At 40.1% G+C, this 25,943-nt stretch overlaps 1 protein-coding gene across 4 annotated transcripts in view; it reads right to left on the reverse strand.

The window, feature by feature from the left end:
• The window catches only part of FRMD4B (FERM domain containing 4B), a 322,217-nt gene that overhangs the window by 265,750 nt on the left and 30,524 nt on the right, over positions 1–25,943 (reverse strand). For 2 of the 4 annotated variants that reach the window (XM_042929951.1, XM_042929950.1), the window contains exon 1: positions 9,400–9,671. The exons of 1 other annotated variant lie outside the window; for it this stretch is intronic. The gene's annotated coding sequence lies outside the window, so the exon portion shown is untranslated. Of the gene's footprint in view, positions 1–9,399; positions 9,672–25,943 lie in introns of those variants that run through there. One more of the 4 variants, XM_042929952.1, reaches the window with a different exon arrangement.

Below are 25,943 nucleotides of genomic sequence, written 5' to 3' on the forward strand. Positions count from 1 at the left end.
ATGATCAGATACCACACACAGAGTGCCTAACCTCCAGTGATGGCACTTTGTGATGACTAGGGGCTATAGCATACTGGTGCTCTCCCAAAGGAGGACCAGCTGATGTGAAATATATTTAAATTACCTGATGTCCCAATAGCAATTTGGCCTCAAGGCAATTTGCCCAGCATGCTCTAAGATTGAACCCCGTTGCTCAAGCTGATTAAAAAAATATGGAGGGCATGATCAATAAAGCCGTTTAACAAAACATAGATGGACTTGCATCAAATTCTATAGCATAATTCCAACTAGACTCCACATCATTTTAAGAAGAAATATTTTATTTGTTGTTACATGAAGTTACTCTCTGTTATGTTGGTTTTTTTTTCTATTCAGTACACAAAAAAGAAAAGGGAGAAATATGTTCAAGAGGAAAAACAAGGCTTAAGGACTGAGAGGTAAATGCTCTTTGGCAGAAATGAAATCCAGTACAAGATAGTGAGGAAGCAAAACTCATGCTTCTGAACCAATGTGACGAAAGCAGTCTGCTGTAAGGTTTGAATCAAAAATCAAAGGTTATGCATGTAGGAAATCCCTGTTCTTAGACATTTCGTGCTTCAAGTTTCATTTTGCCATGAGCAGGAACACACATACAATTATTAACTCCCAACCTCTTCATTGTCTAAGAGAAACAATTTTTCAAAAACCTGAATTTTTCTTCTCTCTCAAAACGCCATCTATCTTTTGTTTCTTCTATTTTAAACAACATCAGACAACATGTTCTTTTAGGATTTGGACCTACAGTCTCCAGAACTCTAAATTCTCTAAACACTTCTGGATCAAGCCAGACGATCAAAAGACTGAAAACATGTGGCATTTTGACTTCACAGAGTCATTTGTTATTATTATTATTGTTATTATTTTACATTCTTATTCCCTTGGCTTTTATCAAAGGCTGATACAAGAAGCACCATGGTGACAAAGACATATGTACAAGGGCACGCACTGCAGCAGTTTCCAGTAGGAAAAATTAGAAATATGATATTCTACACGTCCATCAGTAAGGGTACTGGTTAAAGGAATTAGGGCACATCCATATAATAGAATACTATGTGGATATTAAAACAAATGACACAGTGTTATATGTACTGATATGGAATGACTTCTAATATATATTAAATTTAAAAAAAAACAAAAAAAAAAAACAAGGTGCAGGGGCACCTGGGTGGCTCAGTGTTGAGTGTCTGACTTTGGCTCAGGTCATGATCTATGGTTGGTGAGTTCGAGCCCTGCATCAGGCTCACTGTCATCAGTGCAGAGTCCACTTTGGATCCTCTGATCCCCTCTCTCTCTGCCCCTCCCCTGCTCATGGTCTGTCTCTCAGAAAATAAACATTTTAAAATAAACACAGCACAGAAAAATGTACATAGAGTGCTCAAAATTGAAACATACACAAACATACATGCACATACATACGTACAAACATGGTCGCACATGCATAGAATATCTCAGACTTGAAATCGATGGCTGTCTCTCAAGAGAATCTCAGAAGCAAAGGTTAAAGCGAGAAATATTTTTTTTCACTAAATACCTTTGTGTGCTTTGCATCTATTAAAAAATTAAACCCAAAGGGAATGGCCATTAAGTTCATTCTGACCCTGTGTGCGTCACAAAAACCAGTTCTTTAAAATGTTAACTGGTGGGGCACCTGGGTGGCTCAATTGGTTAGGCCTCTGACTTCAGATGGCCTCATGATCTTATGGTTCATGGGTTTGAGCCCCGCATCAGGCTCTGGGCTGACAGCTCAGATTCTGTGTCTCCCTCCCTCTCTGCCCCTCCCCTGCTCATGCTGTCTGTCTCTCTTAAAAATAAATAAAAACATTAAAAAAAATTTTTAAATAAAATGCTCATTGGTGTCCCACAAAAAAGTATTTATCTTCTACCCACCTTGGTGACTCACAATGCACGTGCTATATTCGAGTCTCTGAGAAGGTCGGCAATCAAGAATCTTGTGTCATTTAGTTTAACCTCAAAGTTCTCAAATTTCTTGATCATAGGACTTCCCCATTTTTTTTTTTTTTTTGAGAGGCATTATCTCTGAACACCTCATCCTGGCAAATATAACATTGCAGCATTTATTTTAAAAGGCTTTGGCCACCAAGGCAGGCACTATCTCTGACAGGAAAGAATTTAGCAAATCAAGTCACCTTTATTTACTCTTAGAAATGAATGCACTTCCTATGCTGAAATCATAGGAAGTCTGTACTGAATTAGAACTTTTTCACACTTCAGCAGCCAAGAGACAGGGAGCAGATGTGCCTCAACTTTCTCATTTTTAGAATGGGTATAACAGCACCTACTGCGTGGGGCGGGGGTTGTGAGGTGGAGATTAGATAGCCTGTATAAAAATGCCTGTCCTAAGTGACACGTAAGAGAAGTCAAACACTTACTAGTACCTGCTACACTTTTTTCTCTTCTAGGCCAGCAGTTTCATACATGCGTGGGGCTGTTTCCAAGAGGCAGTGGAGGAAAGATGAAGGTAAACCCGACAAGAACATCCGGGAGCCTGGAGGAGTGCCGTCAATGGGTCTTTGTACAAAGAACGAAGTATCTTAATCACCTTTGTTGCTTGTGACCAGAAAGGTCAGCGGAGAACGAGACTCCAGGGGTGAAGGCTGTAATAAGCTGTTCTATTCACCATCATTCAATAAATATGTTTCTGGCTTTGGAAAGATTAAACGCAGCTATAAATGAGGTGGCTCTCTTATCTGCTGCTAGTTGGTTGCTGCAGAGACCATTCTATTTGTAAACATTATCCAGGATTCACACCGATGAAGGCTTAAGCTTGGTGTTTATTCACCAGCTGCCTTCGCTGCAGGATCCGTTCACATAATAAGGGAAAGCCGTGAGTAGATTTTACCCAGGTGGCCACCCCAAGAGTTTAACAGCTATGCTGGATTAAAAACCACAGTATGTAGAAAACAAACTTTCACTTATCTTCAAATTCTTAAAGGATAGAAAAAGTCCATTGAAATAAGATGATGCGCTTAACGATACTTGGCTGCCTGTGTGCTGTGAAACCTTGGGTCACAATTCCACTCACTTAGAATTTTTCTGGATTTTAACCACTTTCAAGAGGTTCATAGTGACAGAAAGTTACTTAAAAATAGGGCGAAGTGAAACAATTTAAAGAGGCTATCTGCCACTGATGGGTCTCTGTTGATTTTCATTAATGTCACACTACAGGGAGTTTCTAGTTGAGAATGATAAAGATGGGGGCACCTGGGTGGCTCAGTTGGTTGGGCATCTGACTTCAGCTCAGGTCATGATCTCACAGCTCGTGAGTTCAGGCCCCACATCAGGCTCTGTGCTGACAGCTCAGAGCCTGGAGCCTGCTTCAGATTCTGTGTCTCCCTCTCTCTCTGCCCCTCCCCTGCTCATGCTCTGTCTCTGTCTCTCAACAATAAATAAATGTTAAAAAAAAAAAAATTAAAAAAAGAAAAGGATAAAGATTGATACAAGTAAATACAATTAGCTCCCTTTAGGAATATCACTGCCCACGAGAGTCTCAGGCACCCAAGAGGATAGAATCCACAAGGGATTGTTCTGTAGAGAATTAGTAGTAAATACTTCCAGGTGTCACAGGAACACAAAAGAAAAGTTTTGTAGTTCAAAAGATGAAGAGCAGTGACCCTTCAATGGACAAAAGAAGTAATTAATGTGCTCAAATGATAGACTGGATCAGAAGTGTTGGATATTTGAAAGTTTAGAAATTATGTGCATAATCTTTGAACCAGCATTTTCATAGTTAGACATGTATTTAAAGGAAATAATTAAGATGTGTACAAAGATTAATTTATAAGACCATCATCCATCATGAAAACAGCCAGAATCACTAACCCATCACTAACAAATGGATGAATAAAATGTGTCCATAATATGGGATATTCAGCAATAAAAAGAAATGATGGTCTGATAATGCTACAACATGGGTGAACCTCAAAATCATTATGTTAAGTGAATAAAGCCAGTCTCAAAGTACAACATATTATATGATGTCATTTGTATGAAATGTCCAGAATTTAGACAAACCTAGAGATACAGGAAGTAGATTAATGGCTGCCTGGGTCGAGGAGGAGTGGAGAGGGGGAGAACTATGATGGGTATAGGTTTCTTTTTGGAGTGACAAAAATACCCTAAAATTAGATTTTGGTGACAGTTACCCAACTCTGAATCCACTGAAAACCATTAAATTGCACACTTTGAATGGCTGAATATTATGGTATGTAAATTATAGCTGACCCTTGAAAAATGCAGGGGTTGAGGGTGCCAAACTCTTGAGGTTAAAAATCCAAGTACAATTTTTTTAAGTTTATTTATTTATTATGAGACAGATAGAAAGAAAGAGCAAATGCACGTGAGCAGGGGAGAGGCAGAGAGAGAATCTCAAGCAGGCTCCGTGCTGTCATGGGGCTCGAACTCACAAACAGTGAGATCATGACCTGAGCTGAAACCAAGAGTCCAATGCTTATCCTACTGAGCCTCCCAGGAGCCCCTCAAGTACAATTTTTGACTTTCCCAAAACACAACTACTAAAATCCTACTTTTTTTTTTTTTTTAATTAATGTTTATTTTTTGAGAGAGAGACAGAACACAAGCAGGGGGAGGGGCAGACAGGGAGACAATCTAAAGCAGGCTCCAGGCTCTGGGCTGTCAGCACAGAGCCCAATCGATGTAGAGGCTTGAACCCATGAGCCAAAAGATCATGACCTAAGCTGAAGTTGGATGCTTAACCAACCGAGCCACCTAGGCCCCCCTAACAGCCTATGTTTGATTGGAAGGAAGTCTTACCAATAACATAAATAGTTAATTAACACATATTTTGTACGTTATATGAATTATATACTGTATTCTAACATTAAAGCAAGCTAGAGAAAAGAAAATATTAAGAAAGTCCTAAGGAAAAGAAAATGCATTTATAGTACTGTATTATAAAACATCCACGTACAAGTGGACCTGTGCAGTTCAAACGTGTTGATCAAGGGTCAACTGTCTATCCCAATAAAGCTGTTAAAAATATTACTCATCACAGTGTTGCTTAAAATAGAAAAGAAAATTGAAAAAAGAAACCATAAATAACCAACAATAGGGTTGGGTGCATAAATTATTCTGAGCCTATAAGATGTTACATAGCCACTAAAAATAGGTCCACAGAGGGGCGCCTGGGTGGCTCAGTCGGTTAAGCGTCCGACTTCAACTCAGGTCACGATCTCGCGGTCCGTGGGTTTGAGCTCTGCGTTGGGCTCTGGGCTGATGGCTCAGAGCCTGGAGCCTGCTTCCGATTCTGTGTCTCCCTCTCTCTCTGCCCCTCCCCCGTTCATGCTCTGTCTCTCTCTGTTTCAAAAATAAATAAACGTTTAAAAAAAAAATTAAAAAAAAAATAGGTCCACAGAAGAATGTACAATGATTCAATTAGGTAAAATATGTCTATGTATATGGAATCTTTATGAAAAGGTCTAAAAATATGCCAACATATTTCTTACAGTGATCTTATATGAATCTGTAGGATTAAGGATGAATTTTTTCCTCTTTGCCGATTTAAACACAATGACCATGACTTTCACAGCAATAATCACATGTAATATTTTACCGAGTACTCATGATGTGCCAGGCAGGGCCTGGGCTAAGTGACCGGATGTACTGCATTTATTCCTCCAACAGCCCTATAAAGCAGGCACTATTAACTGCTATTAGTTCACAGATGAGGCCAGTAAGGTTGCAGGAGGTGAATTTACTCAAGGTAGCACAGTCTGCTAGGTAGCAAATACTAAGTCTTAACTGTTGGTCTCCAAGGTGGAGAGCATACACCCCAACGATGTGTGCAAGGTGGGGTACAGAAATACACATTAAACTTCTGCTTATATACTTCTGTCTCACCCTTAAAGCTTGTGTTTGGGACATGTTTTCTACTGCAACATAACCCATTTGCTTACTTTGCGTCAGGCACATTTCTAAGGGCTTTGTAGATGCTCAGGTAATGCTCACAGCAACCTGAGCTACAGAACCCAAGCTCTTACCTGCCATGCTACTGTGCACAACAAGCAATTTACAAGTAAATATGCAAATTGTGGTTTGCTGGAAGTTTTAAAAAAATTTTTAACATTTACTTATTATTGAAAGAGAGAGAGCATAAGCAGGGGAGGGGTAGAGAAAGAAGGAGACACAGAATCTGAAGCAGGCTCCAGGCTCTGAGCAGTCTGCACAGAGCCCGACGCAGGGCTCGAACCCACAAATCATGAGACCATGACCTGAGCCGAAGTCAGACACTTAACTGACTGAGCCACTCAGGTGCCCCAAGGAAGTTGTTTTCTTTTTTTAAATTAGAAGATACATAACCAAAAATATAACTGTGTCTTACACATACATTTCCAAATAATAAGAGAAGATACAAAGTTGGACTTCCTTTTCGGGAGGAGGTGTGCCTGCCTACATGCGTGCATGTGTTTAAAGACAGTGACAATCTTATGATTTGGAGTGAAGAATGACATTTCCTCTCTTGCTAGTGGGTCTTCGTTTGCTCCTTATGATCCATCTGCCTCCATTTCCTGGCAGACAGACAGGAGATGACAGGAGAGTGTGGGTAATTCTTTCTTGTTCCCTCCCACCTCTGGGCTACTTCCCTTGCAGTGACTGCTCCCTCAGGGACTCCATCCCCTACTGGGGGCTCCTGCTCGATGGTTTCTGGTCCCACCTGGCTCAGGTAACCACAGTTCTGCCCTTGGTCCCTTTTCGCCTTGGGGTTGGTGACAGCTTACCCTGCTGCTAGCCTGGCACCTCAACCCTATTTGTTTCCTTAGTCCTGCCCACACATCTGAGAGTAATTCCTTCATTAATTTTCTTACATTTGAACCATCAGAGGAGAATCTTGTTTTCTGCCAGGATCCTGACTGATTGACACTCTCCTCTAGGCCCAAACAAGAGACTTTACAAAATTTGAAGGGGTAAAGCTGACCTACTCAGTGTCAGAGTTCAGAATTCCATCCTCAGTGAGAATATATCCCAAGGACCTTCCCTGCATCTCTAACCAAGAAATGATCATTGTTAAGCACAGATGAAGTTATAAAAAAATATTTTCATAAAGCTTGATGCGAACTCTGCCAGGAACACATGTGTGATTTCGACCACATGCCTGACCTTAGTCTCTTGTCTAAAGCCAACTCCGGAGCAGCCTGAGGACAGCTCGCCCCACCTCGCTCTCTGTCCAAACCACAGTGGTGACCCAGCTCCACTGCAGCACTGAGCGCTGGGGCCTGGCCTCTGACTGCAGAAAGCAAGGAGACAGACAAAGGGGCCAGACTGTCATTCTCTGGGCTCTAAGGACTGTCAGATGCCCCTGAACACAGTCCAGATTCCCTTCTGGAAGCCAATCTGTCAACACATGCTACCAAGCATGTATGCAAAGTCTTCTTGGGCAAGTCATGACACCAGATCCAGGAAGTAGACGGCAAACAAAAGTCAGCACTGGGCTGCAAGAAGGCCAGTCAGGCCAATACTGTCAACCTCTTTGTCTTCCTTTAGAGCTAAGGAATTGGACACTAAGGCAGACCCTATCAGTGGCAGAGGGAGTGCTCCACAGCTATTACTAACCTAGTCAGAAGGCTTGGAGCAGACATCTGGGGCAGGCAAACCTGAATTTAAATGCACCCTATAAATATCAATCTCTCTTTCTTCCTGCTTCCTGGAGATAGAATAATAAGATAACACTTCAAAAGGAAGAATTCCTCACCAGAACAGGCAATTAGATAACTTGCCTTTCAAAAGAGATTGCTGGAATGTTAAGGAGGTCTGGGTTGAATCCTCAGTATAGGGCTTCATGATTTAATCGCTTTGATCAAAAACCCAGAAGTTGCCCTTGTTTCTTTGTTTGTTTGGTTTTTTTAATCTCCTGTATGTAGTTCACCAGCAAGCCCTGTCAGCTCACATCCAAGAGATATAGAAAATTCACCCATTTCTCTGTTATCTCTCTTCTAAAATGAGGGCCCAAACCACCAGACTTTCCTTCTACTCTGGGGTACCTACCTTACTCACCTGACACTCAGGAACTAGAAGGATCTTCTTAACGCCTACTCAGATCACGTGACTTTTCTGCTTTAAAACCCTCCAATGGCGTCCCATTGCACTTAGAATAAAATCCAAGCTCTTCACTGGGGCTCTAAAGAGCCTCTAATCTCTTGGCCCCCAAGGAGACTCCTCTTTCCTAGGCTCAGACATTCCAGCCACATGGGTTTCTCTTTCTTGTTGTTAAGTGTGCCAAGCCGTTTCCTGCCTCGGGGCATTTGCGCTTGCTGTTTACCCCACCCCAAATATTTTCTGCCCCCAAAGTTCTTTGTCATCAATCCTGCCTCAGCTCAAATATCTTCCCTTCACAAAGGACTTCTTGAACAAGCAGCTTTTCTAATGTGCCTTACCACATTCATCACCCTGTTTTATTCTTCATGTTATAAATATGTATATATACTATATTAGTTGTTTTTGCTTTGTTATCTTCCCAAATAGAGCATAAGCCCTGTGAGGACCAGAAATTTATTATATTGTTCACTTGAAACAGTCATAGCATTCAGTAAATACTCAAAAAATATTTGTCAAAGGAACAAGTTGTGGGTATAAATATAAGCATTGAACAATAATGAGTCCCCAAGAGTCCATGACAAGTTAGTTAATATTTGTTAAGTCTGTTTTCTAATTCACAAGTGATACTAACAAGTGCCTAGTGTTTACTCTTTTAACTCTTACAAGAGTTACAAGTTATATATTGTAGAGTTATAAGTTATATAACTTACATGAGTCTACATGTATGCTTTTATAACCAAGCTTTAACTATAGTATAGTCTGAGAAACTATAAACACTGAGCCAGCTGAAGTCATAAAAGTTTCTCTTCATTAAATTGCAAAGCTAATTCCTTGAAGAGCATGCTGTTATGTGACATCCCTCAGGCTTTGCAAACAGCTCTGACAAGAAAAGAGCACAGAGCTTTTTCAGGGGTGGGATGGGATGGAGAATATTACAGGACCACACAACAGCTTGACTTCACAGTTAGACCCGGGGCTGGAATATTCAAATTGCGTCCTCAAGTGGTACATTACAATCCGGGTGCTTGTGTTGACTTTGGCCATGGACTATGCAACAAACACATTAGACTCTAATCTTGAAACACGAGGCTGCCAGAGACATTTTATCACACCCCATTTAACTCTGCCCTAATTTTGCTTATGCTGGGGCATATACTTCATATTGTTTTTCATGGTGCATTTATCAGGTTCTAGAAGCCAGGGAGGGAAGTTTAAACCCCAGACGTTACTCTCAACCTCGCTTCCCTCTTCTTTCTCATTCAATTCTTCACCAAGTTCAATGCAGTTTACCTCCTGAAGGTTTCTGATATCAGTCCACTTCTGTCTCCATGATCACCTCCCTGGTCTGGGCCACCCACAGTTCTTGCTGGGGACCTCTGCGGCAGCCCCCTAACCGGTTCTCTGCCTTCATTGTCACATCTCCATTTGAACACTGAAACCAGACTACTCACTTGAAACACAAATCTGGCCATATCATATCCCTGACACCATCAGACAGGATGGCATGCCCTTTGATAAACATCTTCACAGTTCTTCTCACTTTCCTTCCTTGTGATTATCCTCACCTGACTTCACATTTATGTGATGACTTCATCACCTCTGTTCCTTCTTAGACTTTAAGTTCCATGAGGTCACAGATACTGCCTGACCTCACTTGCTATTGTGTCCCCAAGTGTTGGGCACAGTGCCTGGCACCATTGCAGGTGCTCATAAGTATTTGCTGATGAATAACAGAATGAATGAGTCTCTATATCCTTAGCCTCTGACTCAATACCTGAACACAGAGAGAGCAATATTTGCTGAAATAATTAATTAATTAACTAAGTAATTAAATAAATTTACTCTGACACTGGAACTAGCCACAATTCCTAAATAGGTCCTAAGCTCAGTTTCTCCTTTCCTCATAAGGTCTCATGTTCTGGACCTTTCTATGTCAAACACACACACACACTTCAACCAAATCACTCAAAAGACCTACTCTTCATTACCCAGAGATATTTGCCCTAAGAATTACTGCTGTCATAAAACTCCTCATCCTCTTTTACAAGAACATTAAATGAGTTCAACCAACATAATCTTTACACTCTAGCAAAACAAAGTTGCCAAATACCACTAGTAAATGAAGAATGTTCAAGGGCACCCACTAGATTCTGGTGTCCTCAGTTCTCATTTAAGGACCAACTCTGCAGTTGTTTCATTTAAATTCAGAGCACAAAGACATCCAGGGGATAAATGGCTATCCCACTTCACAGGATATTACCTCAACTCCCATCCAACGTTCTCTAAAGCATTCTCCCCGCTTAAGATTTCCTGGAATGGCATGGCTGCAAGTTTAAAAGTAATGTCTTGGGGGCCTCCCCAGAATGCCATTTGTTAAGGTGTGGTGTTTAATACTGGTTAATAAGTTTACCTTGGACCCCACCCAAGGGAATCATCAAAAAGAAGCGCTTGGGTGGCTCAGTGGGTTAAGCCTCTGGCTCCTGATTTTGACTCAGGTCGTGATCTCCTGGTTCGTGAGTTCAAGCCCTGTGTTGGGCTCTGTGCTGACAGTGCAAATCCTGCTTGGGATTCTCTCTCTTCTCTTTGCCCCTCGCCAGCTTGCGCTCTCTCTCTCTCTCTCAAAATAAATAAATAAGCTTAGAAAAAAAGCATTCATCGGGGCACTGTCTTCTACAATGAATGATGAGAATAAGAGTTACTATTTACTCAGTGTTTTACTACGTACTCTGCACTGTGTTTAGCTCTGTATGTGCAAAAATCCTATGAGAAGATATTGTTATTATAAGGAGGACATTTAGTCTCAGAATAGTTCAGGAACTTACTACCTTTTTTTATGTTTTATTTATTTAAGTAATGTCCACATGCATTGTGGGCCTTGAACTCACAACCCTAAGATCAAGAGTCACACACTCTTCCAACTGAGCCAGCCAGGTGCCCAAGAACTTACCAGTTATTAAATCACAGAGCTAAAGCCCACGTTCTTGATTACCACTGCATATAATAGGGCTATGAACACCAAAAGGAGACACACACACACACACACACACACACAGAGAACGAGAGAGAGAGAGAGAGAGAGAGAGAGAGAGAGAGAGAGAGAGAGAGAGAGAGTCATCCCAAATTCTTTTTTCATAACTTGCAGGATATAAATGACAATATTATAGGTGCTCTAGATTTTTCTTCAGTTAAAAACTTTGGCAAGCATTTAAAAAATAGTAAGTATATTAGCCAGCTTTTATTAGGTTATGTTTCAGTAACAACAAATCCAAAATATCTGTGGTTTACAATAAAATAAATGTATTTCCTGTTCATGTTACTTGTCCGCATGGGTCAGCTGAGGCTCTGATCCAAATATCTTCTCTGTTCTAGGTATCATCCTCGGATTTGATGGCCACTTGGCAGAGAAAAAAAAGGGGGGGGGGAAATGGCAAACCCTTGTGACAGCCCTTAAGTCTTCTGCATGGACATGACACCCGTCATTTCTTCCCACATCCTACTAACCAAAGCAAGTGGCATGGCCAGACTTGACATCAATGAGTTAGAGAAGTATTCTCCTTTCACAAGATAGGCAATGCCAGTTTCATGGAAATGACTGAGGAGCAAGTTCATTACTGGCAAAGGAGCCCAATAATCAGTAGTAATAATATAATTTACCAAAACAAATGAAGATGGAAGCTCCTAAGGGTCAGATATAATCAACACATCCCACCCATGCTACTTGAAAGTAGAAAGAAATAAACAACAGAAAAACTCAACCCAAATTGGCTTAAGCAAAAAGGGAGACTTACTGGCTTGGGTTAGTGAAAGTGCCATTGACTTAGAGGTGGGGTTTGATACCCTGGCCCAGACACTCAAATGAAATGATGTCATTAGAACCTAATCTATCTGTCCTCTCTACCCCCTCTCATTTTCCTCATCTTTACCTATGCTTTTCTTTGTGCTGGCTTCATCCTTAAGTAAGCAAGCTGCCCGCGGCTCACGGCTGATAGCCTTAGAGCTCCAAACCAACAAAAAGAAACATGTCCTCTTCTGACAGATCCTGAACAGGTCCCAAGATTGGCCCTAATTGGACCAACTTGGGTACCAATCAGTCAACATGGCCAGAGGGTTCAGTGTTTTTTTATCTATCCCTGGGTCACTCCTAGAGCAGATATGGGCCCCAGTGAAGCCCCTCACACTGAGAGTAGTATTGCCTCTTTTTTTCTAAATTTCCTGAAATAACAAAATCCCTGAGGAGTGTCAATATTATCTGATTTCAAAACATTCACAGTGACTTGCATAGTCAAACAGATTCAAGAGATTGGCATTTTTACAATATTTACTAAAGCTACCATCTGTAACAATTTTTCTTCTCTTGCCTCACAAATCCAACTTGTCTTCATTACAAACAATAACGAATAAGATGATGTGAAAGATTAACTTAACATTTACTGACTAAAACAGAGGAAATACTAAATAAAACAAATTTTGAGTTGAAACCTAACCTAACCTACTTAGAAAGGTCAGACCCAAATATCTGCCATCCGGGATACGAAGCAAATACTCATATTCCATTCCCATGCCACAAAAATCACTGCATACTAATCTGGGAGATTTTAATTAGGGAAATCTGTGCTGTGAATTACTGGTTAATTTTAAGCAAAACAGTGGTCCACAAGTTAATATTTCTACCTGGGCAGACGGTAATATGATATCCGTCCATTGCATAAACTAAATAATTACAATGTCTTCAGCACATTTCTCCTCTTTTGTTATTTACAGCAACACTAGCTACTGTCACCAAGAGACCCCAAATTTCAATGGTTTATGGTTTAAGACAAGAAAGCTTTATTCTTCATTAAGGTAACTCTCCACAGTGGGTGTTCCAGACTGACAGGCAGCTCCCATTTGCTGCAGTAATTCTGGCACTCAGCCTGAATCTGGTCTCTTAGCCTGTGGCTCTCCAACCTCTAGGAAAGGGTTTTCTTAACCTTGACAAAATTTGAACCAGACAAAGCTTTGTTAGGAGAGGATGTCTTGTGCATTGTAGAATGTTCAGCAGCATCCCTGGCCTTGACTTACTAGATTCCAGGAACTCCTCAACCCAAGTTGTGACAACCAAAAATGTCCTCAGACTAACAAATGCTCACTTGTGGGGTGGGAGGGCAAAAAGTTCCCCTAGTTAGGAACCAATGGTCTAAAACTAGGCCTGTAATTAGTTTTGTTAAGATTACCAGGTGATTCCCCCCAAAGGCAAGGGAATTAAAAGCAAAAAAGAACTATTGGGACCTCATGAAGATAAAAAGCTTCTGCACAGCAAAGGAAACAATCAACAAAACTAAAAGCCAACCAACGGAATGGGAAAAGATTGGCAAATGACATATCAGACAAAGGGCTAGTATCCAAAATCTATAAAGAGCTCACCAAACTCTACACCCAAAAAACAAATAATCCAGTGAAGAAATGGGCAGGAAACATGAATACACATTTCCCTAAAGAAGACATCCAGATGGCCAACAGGCACATGAAAAGAGGCTCAACGTTGCTCCTCATCAGGGAAATACAAATCAAAACCACACTCAGATACCACCTCACGCCAGTCAGAGTGGCCAAAATGAACAAATCAGGAGACTATAGATGCTGGCGAGGATGTGGAGAAACAGGAACCCTCTTGCGCTGTTGGTGGGAATGCAAACTGGTACAGCCTCTCTGGAAAGCAGTGTGGAGGTTCCTCAAAAAATTAAAAATAGACCTACCCTATGACCCAGCAATAGCACTGCTAGGAATTGACCCAAGGGAGACAGGAATGCTGATGCATAGGGGCACTTGTACCCCAATATTTATAGCAGCACTCTCAACAATAGCCAAATTACGGAAAGAGTCTAAATGTCCATCAACTGATGGACTGATGAAATTGTGGTTTATATACACAATGGAATACTACGTGGCAATGAGAAAGAATGAAATATGGCCTTTTGTAGCAACATGCATGGAACTGGAGAGTGTTATGCTAAGCGAAATAAGTCATACAGAGAAAGACAGACACCATATGTTTTCACTCTTCTGTGGATCCTGAGAAACTTAACAGAAGACCATGGGGGAGCGGAAGGGAAAAAAAAAAAGGTTAGAGAGGGAGGGAGCCAAACATAAGAGACTCTTAAAAACTGAGAACAAACTGAGGGTTGATGGGGGGGTGGGAGGGAAGGGAGTGTGGGTGATGGGTATTGAGGAGGGCACCTGTTGGGATGAGCACTGGGTGTTGTATGGAAACCAATTTGACAATAAATTTCATACTTAAAAAAAAAAGATTACCAGGTGATTCCAATGTGTAATGAGGATTGAGAACCAATGTCCACATCATTAACTACATCCTAGAGAAATCCCAGAGAAAACCCAAGCAATTCTTCAGAGCCTTGGCTCTTATACAGCATTTCTACTCACCCGACATGAGCAAGGACCAGTCACAGGTATGTCCTCCCACCTCCCCACCCCCACGTAGGGGGGATAAGTGCTAGGAAACACAGTCCATGGCTGGGCAGCCACTTCTTAGCACCAACTGTATGGAAGGGGATTTGCAAATTTTTGTAGATAGAGGCATCTCTGCCTCATCTCTCAATTTCCCCCCTTTTGATAGAAGTTGCCTCCCCTCACATGGACAGTATCTCAGTCAAGGGCTGAACTAATGACAGGTCTTCCTAGAGAAGTGGTCTTTAAGCAGAACTGGTGTACCAAATCATTTTCTCCCCTCTGCCATCAGAGCTGTTATGTTATGAGCCAGAGCTGCTGCTCACCAATTACAACAGAGTACCTTCTAGGTACCAGGCATTATGCTAAGGGTTTTACATTTGTTTACCTATTTCACGCTTGCAATAACCTATGATAGGTGCTATTAAGTATGCACATTTTACAAGTAAAGAATTTGTCTAAGGTCAAGGGCACAGATGAGGGGCATACCTGGACTGTGGGACTACCCAAGTTCATGCTCTTGACCATCAAGGCTACACTGATCTCTATAGGGAAAGCCCACCTCCAACAGAGGAGACTGAAGCCACACAGACAGCAGCACAGGCAGAGAAAGCAGAAACCCTAGGGCTGGCTCTGCTCCTGCCATTACACGGTGTGTTTGTGCAAACCAGTAGATTCCTCTTTCCCCTTAAGGTACTTTAAATGATCTTTCTGTTATTTACAACCAAAGTCTTTATTGCTCTATCATGTGAAAGCATTAACCCATATGGGTTCTCCATTTCTGGAAACTAAACATTCTAGGATCACAGGACACTCAGGACGAAAGGTGGTACTGGGAGCTCTTCTCCCTATAGCCAAGGGTGCTGATCTTAGCCCCTCAGTTACTGGCAAAATGGCGTCCTCAGTGGGGGTGAATTTATTAGGCAACTCAACACCAACCAACACTACTGCTGCTGTGAGCTTGACCTGAGCTTCAGAGATTGTTCTGCATGGATGGTGAGGCTGAGTCTACACCTTGCAGCCATTTCTGGAAATTTAAAATCCTAAACCTGCTTTGGATGCCTACAGGGTTTCTTAATGCCTTAATCTCAGTTGGACCTTTATCTCCTCATTCCCTTTTTACCACCATAGGAACTGAGCCTTCAGCTACTATGGATTTAGTTCTATCATCTGTTGGCTTACTTGTGGCAAGACTGCACACCTCTACATGGGAACACAGATTGTTCCTTGCTTTCCTATTTTTATCCATCACTAGGCATCCCTGATGTGCACAGCTTGTTCAGATTACCAGTCACGCCTGATTAGTATCCATAAAACTGGTTATTTTCTGTCTTACTGAATTTCCTTGCAGGGCTGGGTCTAGTGCCCATGTATCCTCAGCCTAGTGACCACATCTATTTCTAAACCTTGGCCCCACCCAATGTAAACCACTTTGCTGTGGCTAACCATCTGTGGTGAACCAAGATCACCGACAATTTCATTCAACAAATACTTACTGCATCACTACGATGGTACTAAGTGCTGGGGGTACCAAGGTGAATAAGATATGTCGCATGATGATAAGATGTATCACACTCTTTGCCTTACCCCCTCAATAATTTTTATGAGGACCGGTTATGTGCCTGTCCGTGGCTAGTGTTGCTAATTACAACCATGAGCAAGATACACACGGTCCCTGCCTTCATGAAGCTTAAAAGTTAAGAGGAAGGGAGGGAGGGAGATAGAGAGAGAGACAGAGACAGATTATAAACAAGTAAATGCACAACAAAAACTAATTACAGAGACTGTTATAAGTACTACAAAAGGGAATAGAGTGACTATTGGAAAATAGGATAAAAAGAGAAAGAGATCCACTTGGACACAGTGGTCAAACTTCTAAGACCTTAAAATGTTTCCCTATCGTGTACTAATCTTCCATTACAGTGCTTAGAAATTTTCAAATGGCAGCCCGTCATGGTCTAAACGCAGCTTTTTGTGTGTGTTGTTTGGCCAACATAATATTTTTTTAAAAAATAATTCAAGTGAGCATAGTTCTCCAGCTTGCTCCAGGCCCCCTCCCTCCCCATTGCTTCCACTGAGCTTTGATTGTACACTTATGCAATCCGCCTGGTTGGCCCTTACCAGCATTTCAATTTTGTAACTCTTGACTCAATCCTCAAAATACTTGAGGCAATAGATGAGATCCTCTCCCTCTCAATTTGATAAATACACAAGTGTGTATGAAAGAAAGCACATCGTTGGCTGCTTGCAAGGTAGAAGAATGTAAGTCTGCCAACTCTTCAAGTAATAGCTCTTGCCTCAATAATGACTTCAGCCACTCACTCGAGAATCCTAAGGGAGCATCTGAGACTGAGATACAGAGATGGGTATTCAGACTGGAAGCACTCATACATGAAACATAGGATTTATGTCCCATTTAAAAGACCAAGAGCACTAAAATGTAGCTGGGAATATTTAACAGCCATAAAGCAGTGAAGGCCTACCTAGAAAGCCTGTGAGTAACTAAGCAGACACACAAGACATTACGGACATGCTAGGTTAGGTCGCCAAGCATCAGAGTTTGTAAAAAAAAAAACATGACGGCTTAAATGGGGGCACTCAGAGTAATTACATTTGGGCCTTTGCTTTATGAAACCCTGAAATTACAAGTCAGATAAATTAGGAGAGCAGTTCCTTGACAAAATGGTTTCTTCCAGGAAAACAGAAGGTCAGACCATGTATTTATTCACATAGCAAGGTCCCTGAATCGCTTCAAATATGTGTGTTTGTATGGGATTTATCTCATGTTTTGTTCCAGAAGAATTTACAAATAGCCTGTAATAATCCATAAAATACAGCCAGGAGGTGTAAAATAAAGGACTTCTTACCTCTCAAATCAGAGAGAACTTGGCCAGGTTAGAATGTCAGTGTTTTTCTTAGCTAATATTAATACCTCCCAAGTTCTCCATTTCCACTGTATAAAAAGAGTAGAATAATTTTACATACTGCAAGGAGTGGTTGAGGTATTAAATTACACAATCTCCATAAAGCATGCAGTACACTGATCAGATTTTTGTTATTAGATTAGAACTCCTAAAAAATGAGATAGATCATATCATAACATAGAAGGACAGTATCAGAAGCCATGGCCAAATGAGGATCAGAAATGGAGTCAGTTCAGGGGCATGTGTTTGGCTTAGTCAGTTGAGCATCAGACTCTGGATTTTGGTTCAGGTCATAATCTCACGGTCGTGGGATCAAGCCCTGTATCAGGCTCTGTGCTAACAGTATGGGGCATGCTTGCGATTCTCTCTCTCTCTCTCTCTCTCTCTCTCTCTCTCTGTCACTCTGCCCTTCCCCTGCTCATGTGCAAGCACACATTCTCTCTCTCTCTCTCAAAATAAAACAAACTAAAAAAGAAAAAGAAAAGAAAAAGAAAGAAAGAAATGAAGTCAGTCCAGAAGTCTCTATACAAAATGTTAAGCAGTTTCTCCCCTGGTGGTGGAGTTACAGTTGTTTCATTTTATTCTCCCCCTTGATCCTGAATTGCTTTAATATTACTTTTAGCATCAGATAAAACAGTAAAGCAGTTTCCATTTGGGGTGAAGAAATTTAGAGGAAGTTCAGATGTATCTGAAACTGTAAATCAAGGGCAAAACTGGATTCTACTCTCAAACACTTGATTTCATGCATCCTCTGAGGAGATAAGCCCAGCACCATGGGCACACTTGTAAATTATAGGTCTAAATTTACATATCCAGGACTACAGGACTAGTGAGCTCAAAGCTGCAGCAGGAAAGCCAAAGGTGTTGATGACCACAGCAGACAGGCTCACACGTGGTGATGCCACATGGGGCCCTAAACTCCCACACATTATTCTATAAGTAAAGCACTTTCCAGGCCACCCACATTTATACTAACAGTTAAAATATAGGGGAAATCAAGAATGTTCATGCATAACTGTCATAGTGCCCAGATTTCATGCCTGCCCTTTGCTGACATTTGCTCTTTGCCTAACTTCAAAGCAGTGAGCCTGGGAGAATCATCTACATTTTTATAGTTGACCAATAAATCTGACCTTCTTTTTCTCATGTAGACCAATAAAGCATTTATTTACATGTGGAATCACTTATAAATAGAGTATTTTATTAAACTCATAAAGATATCTCAGAACACACACCATCTTTCCAGGAACAATGAATAAATTTTCAGGTTTAAGATTTGCTTGGGATTAGCTCTTTCTACCACTTGACCTGATCAACTGCCATAAGGCCATTTATTTCATTAAATTTCATCTAATAGAGATTTTCAGGCTCATGCTCTCAGAGTTTTACCGCCATAATTACAGATTATACGTATTTTGATATTCATTTTTTCCCCCTAGGGCACTTTCCCCTTTAAACCAGGTCGAAGAAAATTTTAAGACTGAATTAAAATCTTTTTAAAATTTAAAAGAATTTTAAATTAATTTTTAGAAGTGTGCTAGTGGCTTTTGTCTCTAAAATGTGCCAGACACTCGCTAGGCCCTGGGGGTATCATGCAAAACACACACAGTCCTTTACCTCATGGAGTGGATAGTGCAGGGAGAATGTGCATGTATGGTCACACAAGCCTGTGCAACCACAGGCAGGGCGCTCAGAGACCATATATAGTGGCCATGACAATGCACCGCGTGCATCTCTGACTGCAGGGAGCGTAGCTCACTGACAGTCCTGGCTGCTGCTCCTCCAGATCCTTTGGCCAATGGCTGAGCGTGGTGGGCGAATTTTGTGCCTCCAATAGGCAGCTTGTGCTTGAGGACACTCTATTGGCCTCCCTGAAGTGTTCTTGGAGTGTGCAGAGTTTGACACCCTTCCCACTTCTCCTTCATCTTTCACAGAAGCCGACCTGCATCACCGTCTGAAGGCTCTCTCCATCTATTTCTGCTTCTCCAGCTCCTCCTGCCTCCTCCCCTAAAAAATCCCTTGCACATCTAATCGCTTTTTGACATCTGCTTCTCAGAGGATCTGAACTAATACAGCATATGAGAGAGGAACACACCAATTTTTAGAAGTCAGGGAAGGCTTCTGCAGGAGGTGCTAACCGAGATATGACTGTAAGTAGAATGCACTGAAGCCAAGAGGAAGAGAAGAGCATTCCAGATATGTATTAGCATGTGCAAAGGTCCTCTAGTTACAGGAAAAAGTGTGTCCAGATGGAAAAAAAATAAGAGAGGAAGAAAAGAGCATTAGGTGCTTTGCCTAGAATAGAAAGAGAGACAGAGAGAGAATGAGAAGAAGAAGAAGGTACAGAAGTGGACAAGGACCAGATAAAGAGAGAAAAATAAAAATATCCATTCCTGCTCTCCATAGTGAGGTCAATATGGTGCTAGAGTTAAGAAGAAATACGCTGTGTAGGTCAGGGCCCCATTTAATTTTTCATAAGAATTTATTTACTCATTTAGTTTTAATGTCTTACTAAGAAAGGCCAACAAAGAACAAAGCCAACTCTGCATAATTCCTCAGGTTATTGTAACACTTTCGGTAAAGTTAAAGCATTAATACGGTACAGGCCAAGGTGTTATCACAAAAGACTACAAAATACAATTTAATTGAGATAAACATGTGTTTCTCTTTTATATAATGGTCTACACAGAAGCAGGTTGTCTGAGGCAGGTGAAGAGCTCTGTTCTTTTTTTTTTTTTTTTTAATATAATTTATTGTCAAATTGGCTTCCATACAACACCCAGTGCTCAACCCAACAAGTGCCCTCCTCAATGCCCATCACCCACTTTTCCCTCTCCTCCACCCCCATCAACCCTAAGTTTGTTCTCTGTATTTAAGAGTCTAAAGAGTTCTTTTCTGTTGGATCACACCGGGACGCATGATGGTGGGTTGGTGCTGCCATCTTTCACAATGGTTTCCAACATGGCAGCTCCAGATGTGGCAATTTCCCCAATTCTCACCATTGGGAATGGAGGGAGGAGAAAACAGAGCATCCTATAGGCCCAAATTTGGAGAATGGACACAGCTGCCTACAAAGCAGGCTGGGGAAATTAGTCTTTAGTTGGAAACCCACATGCCCATAAAACTTGGAGGAGTGTTCTATTATTAAAAGAACAAAAGTTAAACAATGGGTCAAAGAAGAAATCAAAAGGGAAGTTAAGAAAATACCTTGAGGGGCACCTGAATGGCTCAGTCGGTTGAGCGTCCAACTCTTGACTTCAGCTCGGGTCATGGTCTCACAGGTTCATGATATTGAGCCCTGTGTCAGGCTCTGAGCTGAGTGTGGAGCCTGCTTGGGATTCTCTTTCTCTCCCCCTCTCTGTCCCTCCCCCTTCAAAATAAACTTAAAAAAAAAATACCTTGAGACATATAAAAACAAAAACTCAACGTACCAAACTTCTGGGATGCAGTGAAGGCAGTGCTAAGAGAGTATGTATTTGTAAAGACATATTTACAAACGAAGAAAGATTTCAAAACAACAACTTAACTTTATATCTCAAGGAATAGAAAAAGAACAAATTAAACCCAAAATTAAAGCAAAGAAGGGGAACAAATAAAGACTACAGTAGATATAACTAAATAAAAAAAAATAGAAAAAAAATCAATGAAACTAAGCGTTTTTTTTAAAAGATCAACAAAATTGACAAACTTTTAGTAACACTAAGAAAAAAAAGGGTAAGACTCAAATAACTAAAATCAGAAATGCAAGAGGAGACATTACAACCAATGCCACAGAAATAGAAAGGATTATAAGAGATTACTATGAACAATTATATGCCAACAAACTGGATGACCTATAAGAAATAGATGAATCCTAGAAATACGCAACCTACCAAGACTGAATCATGAAGAAATAGAAAATCTGAACAGACCAATAAATAGTAAGGAGAATTAATTAGTAATCAAAAATCTCCCAAAAAGAGCCCAGGACCAGATGGCTTCAATGTAGAGAATACTGCCAAACATTTAAATAAGAATTAACACCAATCTTCCCCCAAACTCTTCCAAAAAACTGAAGAGGAGAGAACATTTCCAAATTCATTCAGTGAGGCCACTATTACCCTGACACCAAAGAAAAACAAAGATGTTACAAGAAAAAAAAACTATGGGCCAATATTCCTGATGAATACTAATGCAAAAATCTTGACAAAATACTAACAAAACAAATTCAATAGCACATTAAAAGAATTACTCCACCATGAACAAGTAGGAATCATTCCTGGAATGTAAGAATTGTTCAATATAAAAAAGCAATCAATATAATACATCATATTAACAGAGTGAAGGACAAAAACTACTTGATCATCTCAATCAATGCAGAAAAATCATTTGACAAGATTCAACACCCTTTTTCATGATAAAAACATTCAAACCAGGAACAGAAGTAAATTACCTCAACATAATAAAACCATATATGAAAAGCTCACAGCTAACATCATACTCAATGATAAAAGACAAAAACATTTCCTCTGAGATCAGGAATAAAACAGAGATGCTTGTTCTTGCCACTTCTAGTTAACATAGTATTGGAAGTCCTAGTTAAAGCAATTAGGCAAGAAAAAGAATTAAAAGGCATCTGAAATGGAAAGGATGAAGTAAAATTATCTTTGTTCACAAATGACATGATCTTGTATCTAGAACAAGCTAAAGATCACACACACACACACACACACACACACAAATTCTCTGTATATAAAAATATACAAATCAACACACAAAAATCAACTGCATTTCTATACACTAGCAATGAATAATCCAAAAAAGAAATTCAGAATACAGTTATATTTACAATAACATAAAAAACCCATAGGAATAAATTTAACGCAGAGGTGAAAGACTTGTACATTGAAAACTACAAAACACTGCTGGAAGAAATAAAAGAAAATACAAATGAATAGAAACACATTCTGTATTCATGGATTGGGAAACTTAATATTGTTAAGATGTCAGCATTACCCAAACCAATTTACAGAATCAATACAATCCATATCAAAATCCCAATAAAATTTTTTGTATAAATAAAAAAAAATCTATCCTAAAAGTCCTATAAAATCTGAAGGGACTCCAAATAACCAAAACAATTTTGAAAAATAAGAACAAAGTTAGAGAATGCTCCTTGCTGATTTTAAGATACGGTATAAATCTATAGTAATCAAAATAGTGTGGTACTGGAATAAATACAGACATAAAGGCCAATGGAATAGAATAGAGAGCTCAGAAATAATCTTTGCATATATGGTCAAACAATCTTTAACAAGGATGACAAGACCACTCAATAGGGAAAGGATAGTCTTGTCAGCAAATGGTGTTAGGAAAACTGGATATCCACATGAAAAAAAAATGAAGTTGGACCATTATCTTACATCAAATACAAGAAAGAAAGAAAGAAAGAAAGAAAGAAAGAAAGAAAGAAAGAAAGAAAGAAGGAAAGAAAGAAAGAAAGGCTAAAAATGGATTAAAGACCTACATATAAAATCCTAAACTAAAAACTAGATAAAAACATATGGGAAAAGCTTCATGACATTTGACTTGACAATGAATATGACATCAAAGCACAGGCAACAAAAGCAAAAATAGGCAGATGAGACTACTTAAAACTTAAAAACTTCTGCCCATCAAATGACACAATCTACAGAGTGGAAAGGAAAGCTATGGAATAGGAAAAAATGCATACAAATTATATACCTTGTAAAGGGTTAATGTCTAGAATATACAACGACTTCCTACAACTCAATGACAAAAAAACTAATAACCTGATTTAAAAATGGGCAAAGGACTTAAAGACGCTTCTCCAAAGATGATATACAAATGGCCAACAAACATGAAAAGATGCTTCTCAACATCATTAATCATCAGAATAATGCAAATCAAAACTACAATGAAGTATTACTTCATATCCATTAGAATGGCTACTATAAAAACAAACAAAAGAATAGTGTTGATGAGGATGTAGAAAAACTGGAAGCCTTGTGCCCTGCTGGTGCGATTGTAAAAGTGCAACTTCTGTGGAAAACAGTATGTTGGTTCCTCAAAACAGTTAAAATAAAACTACCATACATGATCCAGCAATCCCACTTCTGGATATATGTCCTAAATAATTGAAAGTAGGGTCTTGAAGACATATTTTCATACCCGCGTTCACAGCAGCGCTATTCACAGTAGCCACGAGGTTGAAGCAACCCTATTGTGCATCAACAGGTGAATAAATATACAAAATGTAGTATATACATACAATGCAGTATTACTGAGCCTTTCAAAGGAAAGGAATACTGTGATATGCTACCACATGCATGAACCTTCAGGACATTATGTGAAGTAAAATAAGCCAATCACAAAAAGACAAAGACCGTATGATTCCACTTACTTGAGATCCCTAGGGCAGTCACACTCATTGAGCAGAAAGTAGAATGGGAGGGAGAAGAAAGTAGCCAGGGGCTGGCAGAAGAGAGGCAAGGGGAGTTGTTTAATGGGTATAAAGTTTCAGCTTTGCAAGATGAAAAGTGCTGGAGATGGGATGCACAACAATGTGAGTACATGTAACACTACTGAACTATATACGCTTAAGAGTGTTTAAGATGGTAAATTTTATGTTATGTGTTTTTTACCACAGTGTTTTAAGCTATAAAAGGAGGGGAGCAAATCATAGTATAATAGCACAACCAGAATACTGACATTAATCTTACCCAATTATTTATTTTTTTTTTAATTTTTTTTAACGTTTATTTATTTTTGAGACAGAGAGACACAGCATGAACGGGGGAGGGGCAGAGAGAGAGGGAGACACAGAACTGGAAGCAGGCTCCAGGCTCCGAGCCATCAGCCTAGAGCCCGACGCGGGGCTCGAACTCGCGGACCGCGAGATCGTGACCTGAGCTGAAGTCGGATGCTTAACCAACTGAGCCATCCAGGCGCCCCTTACCCAATTATTTATTGACCAATCTCTTTCAGGATTCCCCACTTTATTTGTAGTCGTGTGTGTGTGTGTGTGTGTGTGTGTGTGTGTGTGTGTGTGTGGTGTATGTGTAAAATTAAAGTTTTAACAGCTTAACTACAAAAAATGGACAAAAGGGAGAACAGGTACATGGGGGCAGTTAGTGGGGCACAGTGACACTCTCTTCATTCATTCCTTATTTATTCATTGTGTGCCCACTCCAAGTTAGACATGGTGCCAGGCACCAGGGATACAATAGGGAATATGACACAGTCTTGGGGAGCTTACATTCTATTGTGGAGACAGATAATTACAACTTAGTGCAAGAAATGAGCTTCAGCAAAGTGCAAGGGCAATGGAATCAAACAAGAGTATTGCTCATCCCAGACATGCGAAAGGAGAATAGTCAGGGAATGTTTTTTGGAAGGGCTGTCTCAGCTATGACACGAGAGAAAAGCAGGATTTGCAAGGCCAAGGCATTCCTGACAAATGTCTGGAAGCAAGAGAATACATGATGCATTTTGCAGAACTTAAAACAGTTCAACATGGTAAGAGTTTACAGTGAGATGGGATGTGCTGAGAAATATCACTGCAGAGGGGTCCAATCACAAAAGGGCTCTCACTATGCTAAAGTGTTTACCTATTCCTAGGAGTAGTGGGATGTGTCCATCGTAGGAAGGCGCTGCCCTTAACACCAAGCATCATGCTATGAACTTGACATTCATTATCACATTTTATCTTCCTCACCACAATCCACTAAGGTAACTGCTATCTTCATTTTATAGATGAGGAAACTTAAGACAATCATGTTTGTGTAGACCACCCAAGGTCACACAGCAGCTCATAAGTAACAGAGCTAGGGAATGAACACAAATTTTTCCGATTCCCAAAGCCCGCAGTATTTAAAAATTAAATACATGACAGAAATAACAGGACAGGCTTCAGGCTTATTGGCAGCTCTTGAATCAGGCAGCTAGAGTTTGAATCCTGACTACAGATCTTATTAGCTGTGTGACCTTGGGCAAGTGACTCTTTGAGCATCAATTTATTTTTCAATATAAATACATTTCAGGGAAATACAGGGGCTTTGGGATCTGTTTTTCAGACTCATTTGTAAAACTGAGGGTAATAATAATAATGAACACATAACAGCACCTAAAATTATTAGCTATCATTATAATTATTTTATACTCCTTCCCAATCTAAATATCATCTCAAAGAGAAGCTGCTAGAAAGAGAGAGGTAAAACAGAATGAGTATATATTCTATAGGTTTTATAAAAACAGTGCTCTGATGGAGTGCTGGTGGTCTTAGTTCTGTCACTAATTTATTGACTACTCAGGGTCTATGTTTAATCTCTCATAAATGGGGTTACCAGTATCTCAGCAATCAAACCATAGAATCACAGTGAGGATCAACAGGGATAGAGAATATCGAAGTATTGTAAAAGTATAAAGGTGGTATGTTTGCCTCATTATTATTAAAATACCACATGA

This window comes from Panthera leo, chromosome A2 (genome assembly GCF_018350215.1).
Source record: "Panthera leo isolate Ple1 chromosome A2, P.leo_Ple1_pat1.1, whole genome shotgun sequence".
NCBI lineage: Eukaryota > Metazoa > Chordata > Mammalia > Carnivora > Felidae > Panthera > Panthera leo.